The sequence below is a fragment of the Zingiber officinale genome, chromosome 7A, assembly GCF_018446385.1.
Source record: "Zingiber officinale cultivar Zhangliang chromosome 7A, Zo_v1.1, whole genome shotgun sequence".
Classification (NCBI taxonomy): Eukaryota; Viridiplantae; Streptophyta; class Magnoliopsida; order Zingiberales; family Zingiberaceae; genus Zingiber; species Zingiber officinale.
This window is the reverse complement of record NC_055998.1, coordinates 107,067,801-107,081,126: the sequence shown is the minus strand read 5'-3', so window position 1 is coordinate 107,081,126 and position 13,326 is coordinate 107,067,801. Positions and strand designations below refer to the sequence as shown.

At 39.9% G+C, this 13,326-nt stretch overlaps 1 long non-coding RNA gene across 4 annotated transcripts; it reads right to left on the bottom strand.

Moving 5' to 3' along the window:
* Positions 1–2,332: 2,332 nt before the first annotated feature.
* On the bottom strand, positions 2,333–5,330 carry LOC122001962. Of its 4 annotated transcripts, none has more exons than XR_006117540.1 (5): positions 4,935–5,330; positions 4,533–4,829; positions 4,367–4,457; positions 3,838–3,901; positions 2,333–2,547 (listed from the first exon to the last, which is right to left on the bottom strand). It is a non-coding gene; the product is annotated as an uncharacterized LOC122001962 (long non-coding RNA). The 4 variants fall into 4 exon arrangements; XR_006117538.1 differs by having other exon boundaries at positions 2,333–2,551; positions 4,540–4,829; XR_006117537.1 differs by having other exon boundaries at positions 4,540–4,829.
* Positions 5,331–13,326: the final 7,996 nt, after the last annotated feature.

Genomic DNA, 13,326 nt, shown 5'->3' with positions numbered 1-13,326 from the left:
ATAAACCTCTGGGCAATGGTGAGTCACAAGGAACTCATTAAAGTAACCATGCCTTTGAGATTTTCCAAATAGTCCTACCCATTGAACTTAATACTAAGCCTTGGTCTAACTAGTTATGATCCATTTAAGGGTAGGTTCGGTCAGTTCCACTTGGCCAAATGCACCAGGTCGAAGCCATATCTTCCTAGACATGCGATGCCCAAGCTTCTCTAACATACTATCATCCAAAAACTTCACCAGTACTGTGGGTCAAGTTAAACCTAGCCCTTTTTAGTCTAACCTTAATTACCCTGCCGGGTAGTCTAATCTTGTTTACCCATTTCGGGTAGATTAAGTTCAGTTACCCTGTCGGGTAATTTAGTTAGGGGTGCCAGTTTTTCTGGATCCTCCTCTTTTGAAGTTTGAATTTTAATTTAATTTCAAATTTTAAATTTGTAATTTGAATTCTGAATTTGTGAATATAATTTAATTTCATATTTTAAATTTGTAATTTGAATTCTGAATTTGTGAATTTAATTTAATTTTGAATTTTAAATTTGTAATTTGAATTCTGAATTTGTGAATTTAATTTAATTTTGAATTTTAAATTTGTAATTTGAATTCTGAATTTGTGAATTTAATTTAATTTCTAATTTTAAATTTGTATTTTCAATTTTGAATTTTTGAATTTAATTTTTAAGTTTAATAGTTTTCGTATTTACTCCCCCAGGATCGTAGCCTCGATAGGGTCTATCGAGGTAGTGTATTTGATCCTTCGGGACCCAGTATTGACCAAATCCAACTTGATTAACCAAGTTAGACTTGGGGACCCATGCTTGGATTACCTTTCTATTTGATTTATTAATTAACGATAAATACGATTTGTATTTCTTTTTAGTTTTATATCCTAGCCCAGTTCTATTGTATACGGCCCTTTGTGTCCCAAGAATTAGGTCAAGATTCTTGGAACTTAAAGAAAACCGTTCTAAAGTATTTTTTAAATCCTTGACCTGATTTTTCAGACTTGAATTTTCTTCCTCAAGTTTTTGAACTTGAGTTGAAACTTCAGTCTAACTTTGGTTAGGTAAGGATTTAGTGTTAGCCACTTCTTTAAGGACAGTTACTTCCTTTAGAAGTGACTTAATTTTTAGGTTTGACTTAGCTAATTTACGTAATAAATAATTGACTAAATTGTTTAAACGGGAGATACTTACAGCGGGATCTGGCCCTTCGGAAACGGATACGGATCCGTGGCTTTGCTCGGATTCCGCCTCCGACTCGCTCTCGCTCTCGGATTCGACGATCTGATCCCGGGCCATCAATGCGAGTAAACTCGTCTGTTCGAGTTCGTCGTCGTCATCCTCCGAAGAAGATTCATCCCACGTCGCCTTAAGGACCTTCTTTCTTCTTTGATTTTTGGCCTCCTTCAGGTTAGGGCAGTTGGCTTTGATGTGCCCCTTCTGGTTGCACCCGTAGCAGGTTACCTCAAACTTCACCTTCGAGTTCTGTGGACCTTCCTTTGTTTTCACTACCTTCTTTAGATCTCTTTTGTTGAAGCCCTTCTTCTTGTAGAGCTTCTTCACAAGGTTTACCAGCTCAGTTGTAATTTCATCGTCTTCATCATCAGAGTCTGGTTCATCTTCCGACTCCGGTTCAGTTCTTCGACGTGATCTCGGTTCCCGTGTTCGATTGGTACCTGCAACCAACGCAATACCTTTCTCGGTTGGTTGTGCATTAGTCTGCTCATGAAGTTCAAATTCACTAAACAATTCATCTAATTTTAAAGAAGACAAGTCCTTAGAAACTTTGTAGGCATCTACCATTGATGCCCACAATGTGTTCCTCGGAAACGAGTTTAGAGCATACCTTATGACGTCCCGATTCTCTGACTTCTGTCCGATTCCGTGAAGGGAGTTGGGGATGTCTTGGATTCTTGCGTGTAGGGAACTCGCCGTCTCGCCTTCCTGCATCTTCAGATTATATAACTTATTAAGTAAAAGGTCTCTTTTACTTACCTTGGTGTCGACAGTGCCTTCGTGGAGTTCAATTAACTTCTCCCAGAGCTCCTTTGCGGAAGAAAACGGGCCGACTCTGTTGAGCTCCTCCTTGGTAAGATCGCACTGGAGAGTGCAGGTAGCTTTGGCGTCGGCTTCCACCTTTTTTGTCACGCCCCGGGGAAGTACCTCCCGAAAAATTTCGGCAGCACCTCCCCTGTACCGGTGACAATCTGAAACTCTCATACATGCAAAATACGTCAGCCACATGCGGCTGGGATATATGTGCATAAAAATAACCACAACCACGCAGTTAAATATTTAGCCCACACGGTTATATCAAAAACACAGCGGAAAAATGAATAAAGAACCCACAAATGAGAAAGTCCCCAAAACACACCATAGGTATAAGTCCACGATACACGTATCAAACATAGTTCGTTTTCACAACTCTAAATCCAACAAAGTCGAAGTGTAGGAAAAGAGAAACAAAACCGAAAAGGGTCTTCGGATATGACGTGGGAAGTGGGATCGGCCAGCAACATACTCCAAGCATCTCCATATCGTCTACCTACTGCCTGAAACCAACATAGTATAAACGGGGTGGTGAGTACAGGGAACTCAGCGGGTATAGACAGAATAAAGCATGGATTACATAATAATATATGAATCAAAGAATACAGTCTCCATATGTAAAGAATAGAATCATGCTGTCCAAAGTATAGCACATCTAACTGTATCTAATACAACAACGGTATATGAATGAACCTGACATAATAAATGCACATAACATAAACGTACATACTCGAAAAGAATCAATACCATGATATCGTGATCAGTAAACTCACCGAGGCAACAACGTACTCCTGACACCTGTGCAATACATATACGACTGCAAATATATGTAAAGTAAATGACATGTATGCGACATGGCATCCATATGCAGCATCCATAGCTCAGACAAATGCAACAATACACAATCACATGCAACTAATATCTAGTAGGCATGTATGCAAAATATCTCCTCAGATGCACCGCGCATTATATACAAAAGTGCATGCATGCTCCATGGTCACCCCCGCCACCTCTCTAGACACCACGACCCCTGTATGGCCGAGAGGCTTGGGTCTGTGACAAACCGTACAAGCCTCCAGTACATGCACCGCTATAGGCGGCTGAAGCAGAAGGTCAGCTAAGTAGTTATATAACTACATAGCTAAGGGTCCCTGACTACTCACAACTCAAGCCCTCTGACTTCTTTACCCTCAAGACCCACTGCTCCAGAGTGGTCGAGGCTGACAGAACACTGAGCGGCTGAATGAGCACGACAGGACTAGCTCCACTCCTAGCTACCACTCTCCAACACTGGCCGAATGGACAGCTATAAACAACCGACGACTCTCTCACCATAAGGGAGACAACAGTCGTCAGTATGCAATGAATGATGACATGATGTGAATAGTCACACTATAAAGATCATCATCCGACCCGTATCCCAACACACCCCCTAATAAACGTCACAAATGTATACACATACTCCCACCTACCCCAAGGTCAACTAACCATGCAACTCCAATAACATATACCCGTCATGTGTATACTCGACATCAATATGCATGATACATATACTAACCGTACAAACCGGACATATCTATGATGCAAACTCTACTTATGCATAATCACAGAGTTTCGATATCAAGGGTGAGACTGTATCGAGGTAAACGAGATCATATCAAAGCTCAAAACAGAAAGTGACAAGCAGGAACAAAATAAACATACAGAATTAAGGTAATGCAACCTAAGTTTCCAACAATAACCATGCTTTATAGTTCAAAGAACTAAATAGGAGAAAGGAAAGAAATACCTGCCTCGATATATCCCGAAATCAACAGAACCACCACGTCACGCAACTCGTCCAGATCAAGGTCCTGTGTCACACATACAGTTTATGTAATATATATTTACATACACTACACATAAATGAATCACCTATAAATAAATAGCCAATTCTAGAGTAATAGCTAACCATGATTTCTACTCCTTCCCATTACCTTCCAATAAGAAACTAACCTCAACATCATGATCCTGACTTCAGATTTAGGTTTATCTACATCTACAACCTGTAATTAACCAGCATAACAACTTTCACATCACTGTTAACCAATCCCGAATAGCAACCCACAGCATTCCTAGCAAAACAGTACGCCCAACATCTTCAACAACTGAACCAAACAACTTACAACCTTTGTTGATTCCAACATTGATCTAAATCAAGGAATACACAAAAATCCACTAGATAACACCCACTACAACCATAGACCGATCAAGAGAACAGAACAGTGAGAATTCACTAAGAATATGTGAACAACACAATAACCAATCGATCTCCTTACCTCTGCTTCTTCTATCACCGGAGATGATCACAACTCTAGTGGAGGAATCAATCCAATCCAGCTGTGGTGGCCGGAATCACCACAAAAACCTCTGTCCTCATAAACAAAACCACTCGAATCAATACCAGAAGAAGGATCGGAACCCAAATTTATGACAGAAACCTACCCCTTACCTCCAATATCCCGATTAGGGCTCGATCTTGTTCTTGCTAACGAACAGAGAAGAGATCGGAACCCTAATTCACAACCAAAACCTCACAGTAAACAAAACTCACCTAACGGATCGGATCAAGAGAGGAGATCAACAATTCACTCTCTGTTCCTCCTCAATCATGGCTGGTGGCTGTCGGAAGGAGACGTTGACGGATTGCAGAACACCACAACAAGACCCCCCTGCTGGAAATTTATCCCACTCGACCGCGGCCTTAATCAGCAACCACGAAGAAGGGATCCAAGATCTGACCTAGGATCACCGACCAATAGAGAGAAAAAGAGCCGAATCAGGGAAGAAACTCGAAGCTAAGGCACAAATCCAAGAAATAGAGGGAATAAGGTTCAGATTACTTACCCTTGAAACCCTAATTGCCCCTTCACGCAGGCGATCGGTGGATCAGCCCGATCCAATGGCGTCGATCGGAGAAGAAAAGTCGACAAAATCGGCTGAGGAAGAAAGAAATCGGAGAATGAAGGAGACCGAAGGCTCGACAAGTTTCCCTCCTCCTCGCTCCAAGACCGATCTGTGCCGGCGACGATCGACACAAGAAACTCCCGAATCCGAGACCCCTCGGTCGAAGAAGACCCGGAGTCCACCAGTTCCGTCGTGCTCCAGCAAGCTCTGGCGACGAGCTCCTCCGGCGATGTCGACGATCGCTACAGGTCCGTCCGCGAGAGAGAGACAGCAAGAGGAGTCGGGGAGATCGATGAAGAAGGCTCGGGTGATCGGTGTTGGGTTTGGGGGGAAACGGCGTTTTGGGAAGGGAATAAAAGGAAAAGAAAAGGATTTATAATTAAAAATATTTCCTCACTTAAACGGGTATCCCAAACAGGCTTTGTCCGAACCCGCCGATCGATCCCCTCAAAACCTTCCGTACGAGCTCCGAAAAATTCCCAGAAAATTTCCAAAAATTTCGGAAAAATTCTATAAGTCTATTTCCCAAATAACCTTATTATTTATTTATTTATTATTATTTCTATTTTTTTTTCCCGATATCTTCCACTATTCGCAGGGTGTAGGTTTGCCGTCGTCATCTGATGGTAGTTGTAGTCCCGTCTTGATGATCATCCAGGTTTCGAACTGGATCTTCAGATAAGTCTCCATTCTTCCCTTCTAGTAACCGAAATCCTCTCCGGAGAATAGTGGGGGATGCACAGTACTGAAACCCTCTTGTTGGGCCATTTGTAATATGCAACACAAAAAAAAAATGACAGAAATGTACCAAGACTAGGTCTTGGATTAGCAGTGCGGGAAGTATAATAGTAAATACGAACTCGAGCGGTGTTGCACCGACTTCGAGTAAAAACCGATTCGATAAAAGAATTAGAATATAGCGATAAGGCTAAATTCTAATTGACTCCGAAAAATCTGAAAAACACCATGAAAATTTGTCTTGAAAGGTGATTGCACCAATTCAAAACGACCCCGCTCTGATACCAATTGTTGGATCGGGAAGCGCTAGAGGGAGGGGGGGTGAATAGCGCTCGTGGCTTTCAATTTTCGAATTCGAACGAGTAAAGAGCAGCGGAATAAATAATAAATGAAAGAAGCAACACAAAGACACAGAAATTTACTTCGTTCAGAGCCTTGATTGACTCCTACTCGAAGGCCCGCAATCCTTGATCGCTTTCCGTGGGCAACAACTATAAGTTCGATAATATGAATACAAGTATAGTACAATTAGTTGCAATAAAGGAAAATTATACCAACGAAACAAACAGTAAGCAAGTCTGAAGCTTGTAGATCGTTGGTGTAGCAGAGCTTTGTCGAGGCGTTCGCAGTAGCACAGAGACCAGCACAGATTGTTCGAGATCGATTCATAGGCTGCACCCCGAGGCCTTCTTTTATAGCTCTGTGAAAGCTGATCCAGATCCGATCACCTCGGGATCAAATTTGACTTACCGTCGATCGGTCGACCGATCCTCCTGATCGGTCGACCGATCCCCCTGATCCGGTCAATCCTCATCTGCTTCGATCACCTTGCTTCGCTGGTCAAACTTCATCCGAGGTTCGGTCGACTGATAAAAAGGTTCGGTCGACCGATAAGCTGCTGACTCACCCAGTCAGCGAGATCCAGTCGATGCCCAACACCAATGCAGGTTCAGTCGACCGATCCTAGGGTTCGGTCGACCGATCCTGGTCATTTTGTAACGACCACCCTTCTTAGTACTACTACTACCTAAGAGTGACTGTTACTTAACTACTAACTCTACTTAACCGGTATGATTAAAAATCACATGGAAACCCTACCGAAAAATTTCGACAGAGTCTCCCCTGTACCGGTGACCATATTCAACAATACATGCAATATATACTCAGCCACAAGCGGCTGGAACACATATCAATCAACCACGCAGTATAATAAATCCAAAATAAAGAAAACAATACCACAACTCATCACACCATATCATAATTCATCTACTATGTCCTAATCACATCAAATATCATGTACTATCTCAAATACTTCTAACATAGCAAAAGACAATAGAAACTAGAATAAAACTTCTTTCCTAGTCCCAAGGCTTCCATAGTCCTGGCATCACACATCCTTCGACCACCTCCTTGTTGCCTTACTTTCTCTATCTTTTCCTTTCCTGTATCTGCAGTAAGAGGAAGTGTAGTCTATAAGCAAAATTTACTTAGTAAGCGCTATCTAACTCACAAAAACATGAATATGCATGTTTACAGAAAGAACTAGAAACTATATGCTCTAAAAGAAAGTAAAGCATAAATATATCTGCTCATATCAAGCTAATAGCAAAGAAAAGCTAAGGAATCTACTCATGTAATTCTAATAACTAATCATGTTGCTCATCTAATAGGTAAACATGAAAAGTACTCATCCACTAGATAAACATGGTAGAATAAAGAACTAAACTTACTGATTTTTAGACCTGTATGAAACTTATTTCATTTGTTCTAACTTAATCTTTAATACTTTATGTTTATGTAAAACTCGTTTTACTTGTTCAAAAACTTATACTTATAATACTTCAAAATAATAATCAATTTCTTCTTGGGCCCAGGCATAATACCATCTTATGCGCGTTCCCTAATAGGTTGGGGTAGCGAGCCACCAATCCTAAAAGAGCAGACCTCGGTCTACCAGGGCCATGACCTCGGAATTGGACACCTGGATTTGTTTAACGACAACCTCGGAAGTCGGGTACTAGCCTCTTCTTAAAAGTAAAATACTTATAATCTTAATTACATCTTCTTTAAATGCCTTGGCATTTTAATAGGCACCTTGTGTACCAAAATTCCCAAAGTCTTGACTTTGGGATCTACTTAAGTCCTTGGCCTTTTTCTTTCTTTTCTTTATCTTTCTTATACTTTTCTTATAAAAGAATACCTCTTACAAAACTGAAATGTTTAAACAAATTCTAACACTGAAATGCTTATACAAAAATCTGTATACAAAGATTAACATAAATCTGCATGTAAAGCTTAACAAAATCTGCATATTAAGCTTATTAAAATCTGCATACTAAGCTTAACAAGATCTGCATACTAAGCTTATCTAAAATCTGCATACTAAGCTTAACAAAATCTGCATACTAAGCTTATCTAAAATCTACATACTAAGCTTATCTAAAATTATGTTCTAAACAAGTCACTGAAATCTAACTAAACACTTATTACCGGTTGCTACATACTATCACTTATCACTGGTTGCTACATACTAACACTTATACTAGACAGGGAAGATAAATTCTCTAGTATAGCATTTAACACTTAACAACATAGTTGCTGGACAAAAAGATGAAAACTCCAATCATAGCATTCTTCACATAAAGACACGAACTAACCAAAAAAACCCCACAGAACTCACAAAATTGATTTGAACAGCCACTAAGGCATCATAATCAACTCTAGCTCAGTTCATAGCATTTAGCATATATTTTTTTTTTCCACAGGTAATGCATACTATCCTCCATGTTACTCTAGTTCTGTTCCTAGCATTGAGCACACAATATATATCTGCTGTCGAGGATAATCAATTCATAACCCCTATAGTCCATACTTGCCTATTCTTCTAGCAACAAAGCAACCTAAATGAATCCCGTATCAATACCTTTAAAGAACTCAAAAGCACACGACGATCCAGAAAATCACCATGTAACACATCAAAATCTTTTGAATAAACCTTGGAAATCCACAGCTAGATTAAAAATCAGAGCAACATTGAACAGAACCCGGAAATTTCCTCAATTCCAAACACAACCACTATTTCCGGATTGGATCATTCTTTACTTAAATCCGAAACAATAAGTCCACTAGAACATCTTCGATCAAGGTCTCTAATTAGTTCAACATTTCAGAAATAATAGTTTAAGAAGAATATCATCGATCAAAGTCTAAATCTGATCAACGTTTCGAAAGCAACAGGTCTACTGAAACGTCAACGATCAAAGCTTAAGACTCCACAATATGAACTTCCCGAAACTCAACCAGTGAGAAGAAACACAACACATAAAACTCAACCAAAAGCCCTAAATCTGTGATTGTAAACCAAACCCTATCTCAACCTCCTATAAAAACTCATGGCAGCAACCCTAGCAGCAAGCTTCAAACAACTTCACAGCATGCTTCAAAATCAAGGGAAAACAAGGAAAAGACTCAAATCGAATTCGGAACTACTCTTACCACAAGTGAGTAGCAACTTACCTTGCTTCTTGGAGTTCCTTGACTTACAACCGAAGGAGAAAACTTCTAGGGCTTCGGAGAACTCGATATTCCGGCAACTCCTCTGTCCACGCGCTCTCCTCACCGAGGGGAGCTCGGATCTGTCAAGAACCCACGGAGCCTTGCCTTGGCCGACTGCCGGAGTCGAGCCCTAGCTCCGTCGGCTTTGTCTTCACTCGAGCCGAAACGCAGTCGCGCGCAGAAGGGAGGAGGAGAGGGGAAAGGTTGACGAAAGAATTTAGGTTTCGTAATTAATCCCTAAGTTCTTCCTTTTAATATTCTCAGGTTTCTGTTAACTAGTACTACTTAAATATATTTCGATATAGGTTTAGTTAAGAAAACTTCGGCTGGTCTGTTGGTGGGCTGCGTTCTGCTTAAGGCCCGGCTCGTGGGTTCGAATCCAGGCTGCAACCTATTTTCTTCCTATTATTTCTTGCTATTAACTTCTATTACATAAATAAAATTCTTCCTTTACTTGATCAAGTAACAACTGCTAGCCCAGTTGGTTAGCTGGGTTTTGCTCGGGTCAGGGGTTGCCGGTTCGAGATTCGGCTTGGACTTTTTTTGTCAAAACTTCTTTCTTTTGGTAAAAATACCAAACGACCACCAAAAATTGCATAAAAATACTCTAAAAATTTCTAAAAATCTCTAGAAATTTTCTAAAACATTTCTATATTTTAATAAGGTATTTAAGACTCCAAATAGTGAAATTTGGGATGTTACACATTTCTAACCCTGCACGAAAATATAAGTTTCCTGCAAAGCAGAGTTAGAACACACAAAAAGATAATATGATAAATAGAATTGTCAGTCATCGGACTGACCGGGTCTGACTTCGGATTTCCACCCGGAAACCCTAGGTCGACCCGACGCCTACTACTCCCTCTACGGGGAACGCGTCCTCACCTACTCCACTCAGGAGATTTTACCTGTTGCCAGTATGATCCTCCAGATCGACTGGACTTTTGCTCAGCACTCGACGCTTCCGGACTTTCTGCTAGACATCCGCTTCCCGGTTAGTCCAGTCTTTCACCTGGTTCACGACACCAGGACTTTCCAACTAGGGTTACCACCCCCTAGGACTTTTTGCCTGAAGCCATCGACCTACCAAGACTTTCATTATAGGGTTACCACCCCCTATGACCTAGGGTTACCACCTCCTAGGGTTTTCCCTTTGCCTAACCGCAGCTAGGACTTTCCTGAAACACTTATTCAACATGTTAATCACCAAACACCTTAACTTTGAATCCTTTGCCATTTATCAAAACTCGGGTTCGATCGTCGGATGCTTCCCGCACCAACAATATCTACTTACTAAACTGAACTCATCCTACATACAACCTAGAACAAGAATAAACTCGAATGACACGGAGTGTAAAGTACAGTCTCAAATGTTTACAATAACTAAAATGCGGAAACTAAAAAAAATAAGGAAAGAAGACTAAAGGAACTTCTTTCTAATCCCAAGACTTCCATAGTCCTGGCATCACACATCATCTACGCCACCTTGTCGCCTTCCTTTATCTACAATAAGAGAAAAATGCAATCTATAAGCAAAATGCTTAGTAAGTGCTATCTAACTTACAAAAACTTGATATGCATATGAATATACTGAAAACTAAAACTGAATGCTCAAAAGGAGAACTACTCATGCTCATCAACTAGTAAATAAAAAAACATACTGAAGTGTTAAACATGTAAAGCTACTCATGCTCTTCTAATAACAAAGAACAATAAGCTAATCTAAATAACATGCTAGCATAAAAGGAAACTAAACTTGCTGATTTTAAAACAAAGTGAAACTTAATTCATTTATTCTAAACTTATTCTTTTATACTTTTATATTTATGTGAAACTTATTTTGTTTGTTCAAAAACTTATACATATAATACTTCAAAATAATAATCAACTTTCTTCTTGGGCCCGGTAACTGTACTTGCTATGCGCGCATTCCTAACTAGACCCGAGATAGCTGGTCCTGAATCTAGTAGGGTTTACTAGGTAACTAAACCTAGGGACAACTATGGGAGTCCAACCCAAGGACAACTGAGAGTCCTGCATACTAGGTTATCTAAATCTAGGGACGACTATGGGAGCCCAACCCAAGGACAACTGAGAGTCCAGTACAGTGTCACTGATAAAAGTAAAATACTCGTTATCTTTTAATACTTCTAATATATAATGTCTCGACATTTTAATAAGCACCTTGTGTGCCAAAATCCCTAAAGTCTTGACTTTGGGATTTACTAAAGGCCTTGGCCTTTTTCTTTCTTTTCTTTATCTTCCTTTACTTGTTAATACCTCTAAAACAATGTCTCATACAAATTCGAACTTTGAAATGCTTAGATAAACTGAAATTTACACTTGAACATACTAAGAGTGAATACCTAAACAAATAATTTTGCAGACAATAACTAACAAAAATCTGCATGCTACATAACAAAAATCTGCTCTATTACTCATTGAAGAATCTGCACTATTACAAACTAATTTCTGCTATCTAAAGTTTATACATGAATAAAATGATATGCTAGAACCTACAAGGAACCAAAGCATAATGTATGCAGAAGAATTTCTTAAACTACTCATTAATTCTAGGCCATCCTAATGCTGTATAGGAAGGAAATCCGGAAGTAAAACAACAAGGAACGCTTGCTACTCTTACATCTCAAACTACCCTAATGCCATACAAAAACCGAAGCAAGGAAAACAAAGGCATTAAAATCCGGATTGCAACAAGCTCCAAGAGGGGCTGTTCAAAGCTCCAAAAGAGCTGTTCGTGGTTGCAGAAAATGCTAACAAAACTGGGATGCTAATTAAGTTAACAAGGAAATCTAAGCTTGATATGCTAACTTCAAGGTTGTTCTTTCATTGCAGCAGGGAGAAAAATCGCCACAGGGAACTAACAAACTGCATGTTAAGGAACTAATAACAAAAAGGTCTAATTAAGCCCCTACCCAAAATTCCAAAATCAACAACAGAACTACAAACTGCATGCTAGAAGGATCAGAAGTTGTTCCTGTTCAGAACTCATGGAAATCCAAGGTTAAAATACTAATCTTAAAGCCAATCATGCTCATGGAGTTAATAAGTAAAAACTAAGCTACAAATTACACCATTTATGGTTGTTAGTACCCAGAATTAACACAAAAAACCATGACTGAATTTAGCTAACTTGTTGAAAGAAAACTAAATTAGTTAACCTGCTGAATTTGTAACCAAAGGAATAAAACTTGCGGGATTAAAACAAAAGGAATCAAGCTTACTAAATTGAAACCTAATAAATCAAGCTTGCTGAGAGCTGACTCATCTTATACGAAACTGATTCACGACTTGAACCTATACAGGGCAATCTATAAACTAGTAACTCATCTTATTTATCCAGAATGCTAGAACTATGTTACAACTTGGAAAACTCAACTAAACTAAATTCATATGCCTAACCTCTGAACTCACGGCAAAAATTTCAAAAGAACTGAATTGCTGTGCTAAACAAAACTTCACAGTATAATTCGAAAACAGGAATAAGCAAGGTTCAGAATCTAATCCAATCGAAAAACCCTTTCCCTCTTCCTTAACAACTCAGGGCAGTAAGCCCTAATCCCCAATCTTCACAGAAAATTTGAAACAAAAGGAACAAGGACCCGAAACTATCCTACTGCAGGTGAGTAGCGTCTTACCGGAATCCCTCTACTTACAACCGTAGGAGAAAGCCTCTAGGGTTCGGAGAACTTGAGATTTCAACCCTTCCTCGTGCCCACGAGCTCTCTTTGATGAGGAGACATCGAATCTGTGAAGAACCCACGGAGAGAAGCACTCGCCGGCCGTCGGAGACGAAGCCCTAGCTTCGTTTTTGCCCGAGAAGGAATCGCCGTCGCGAGAGGAGAAGGAGAGAAGGGTTTCGGGAGAGAACAAATCCCGATCCTCACTTCTCCCTTTTTTTTAATACTCTTCGGCATCTATCATAACTTATATATATATATATATCTCGTTCCATATTTGTTCATGAAATACTTGCAGAATAGTTGGTTAGCTGCGTTTTAACCGGGTCAAGGGTCGC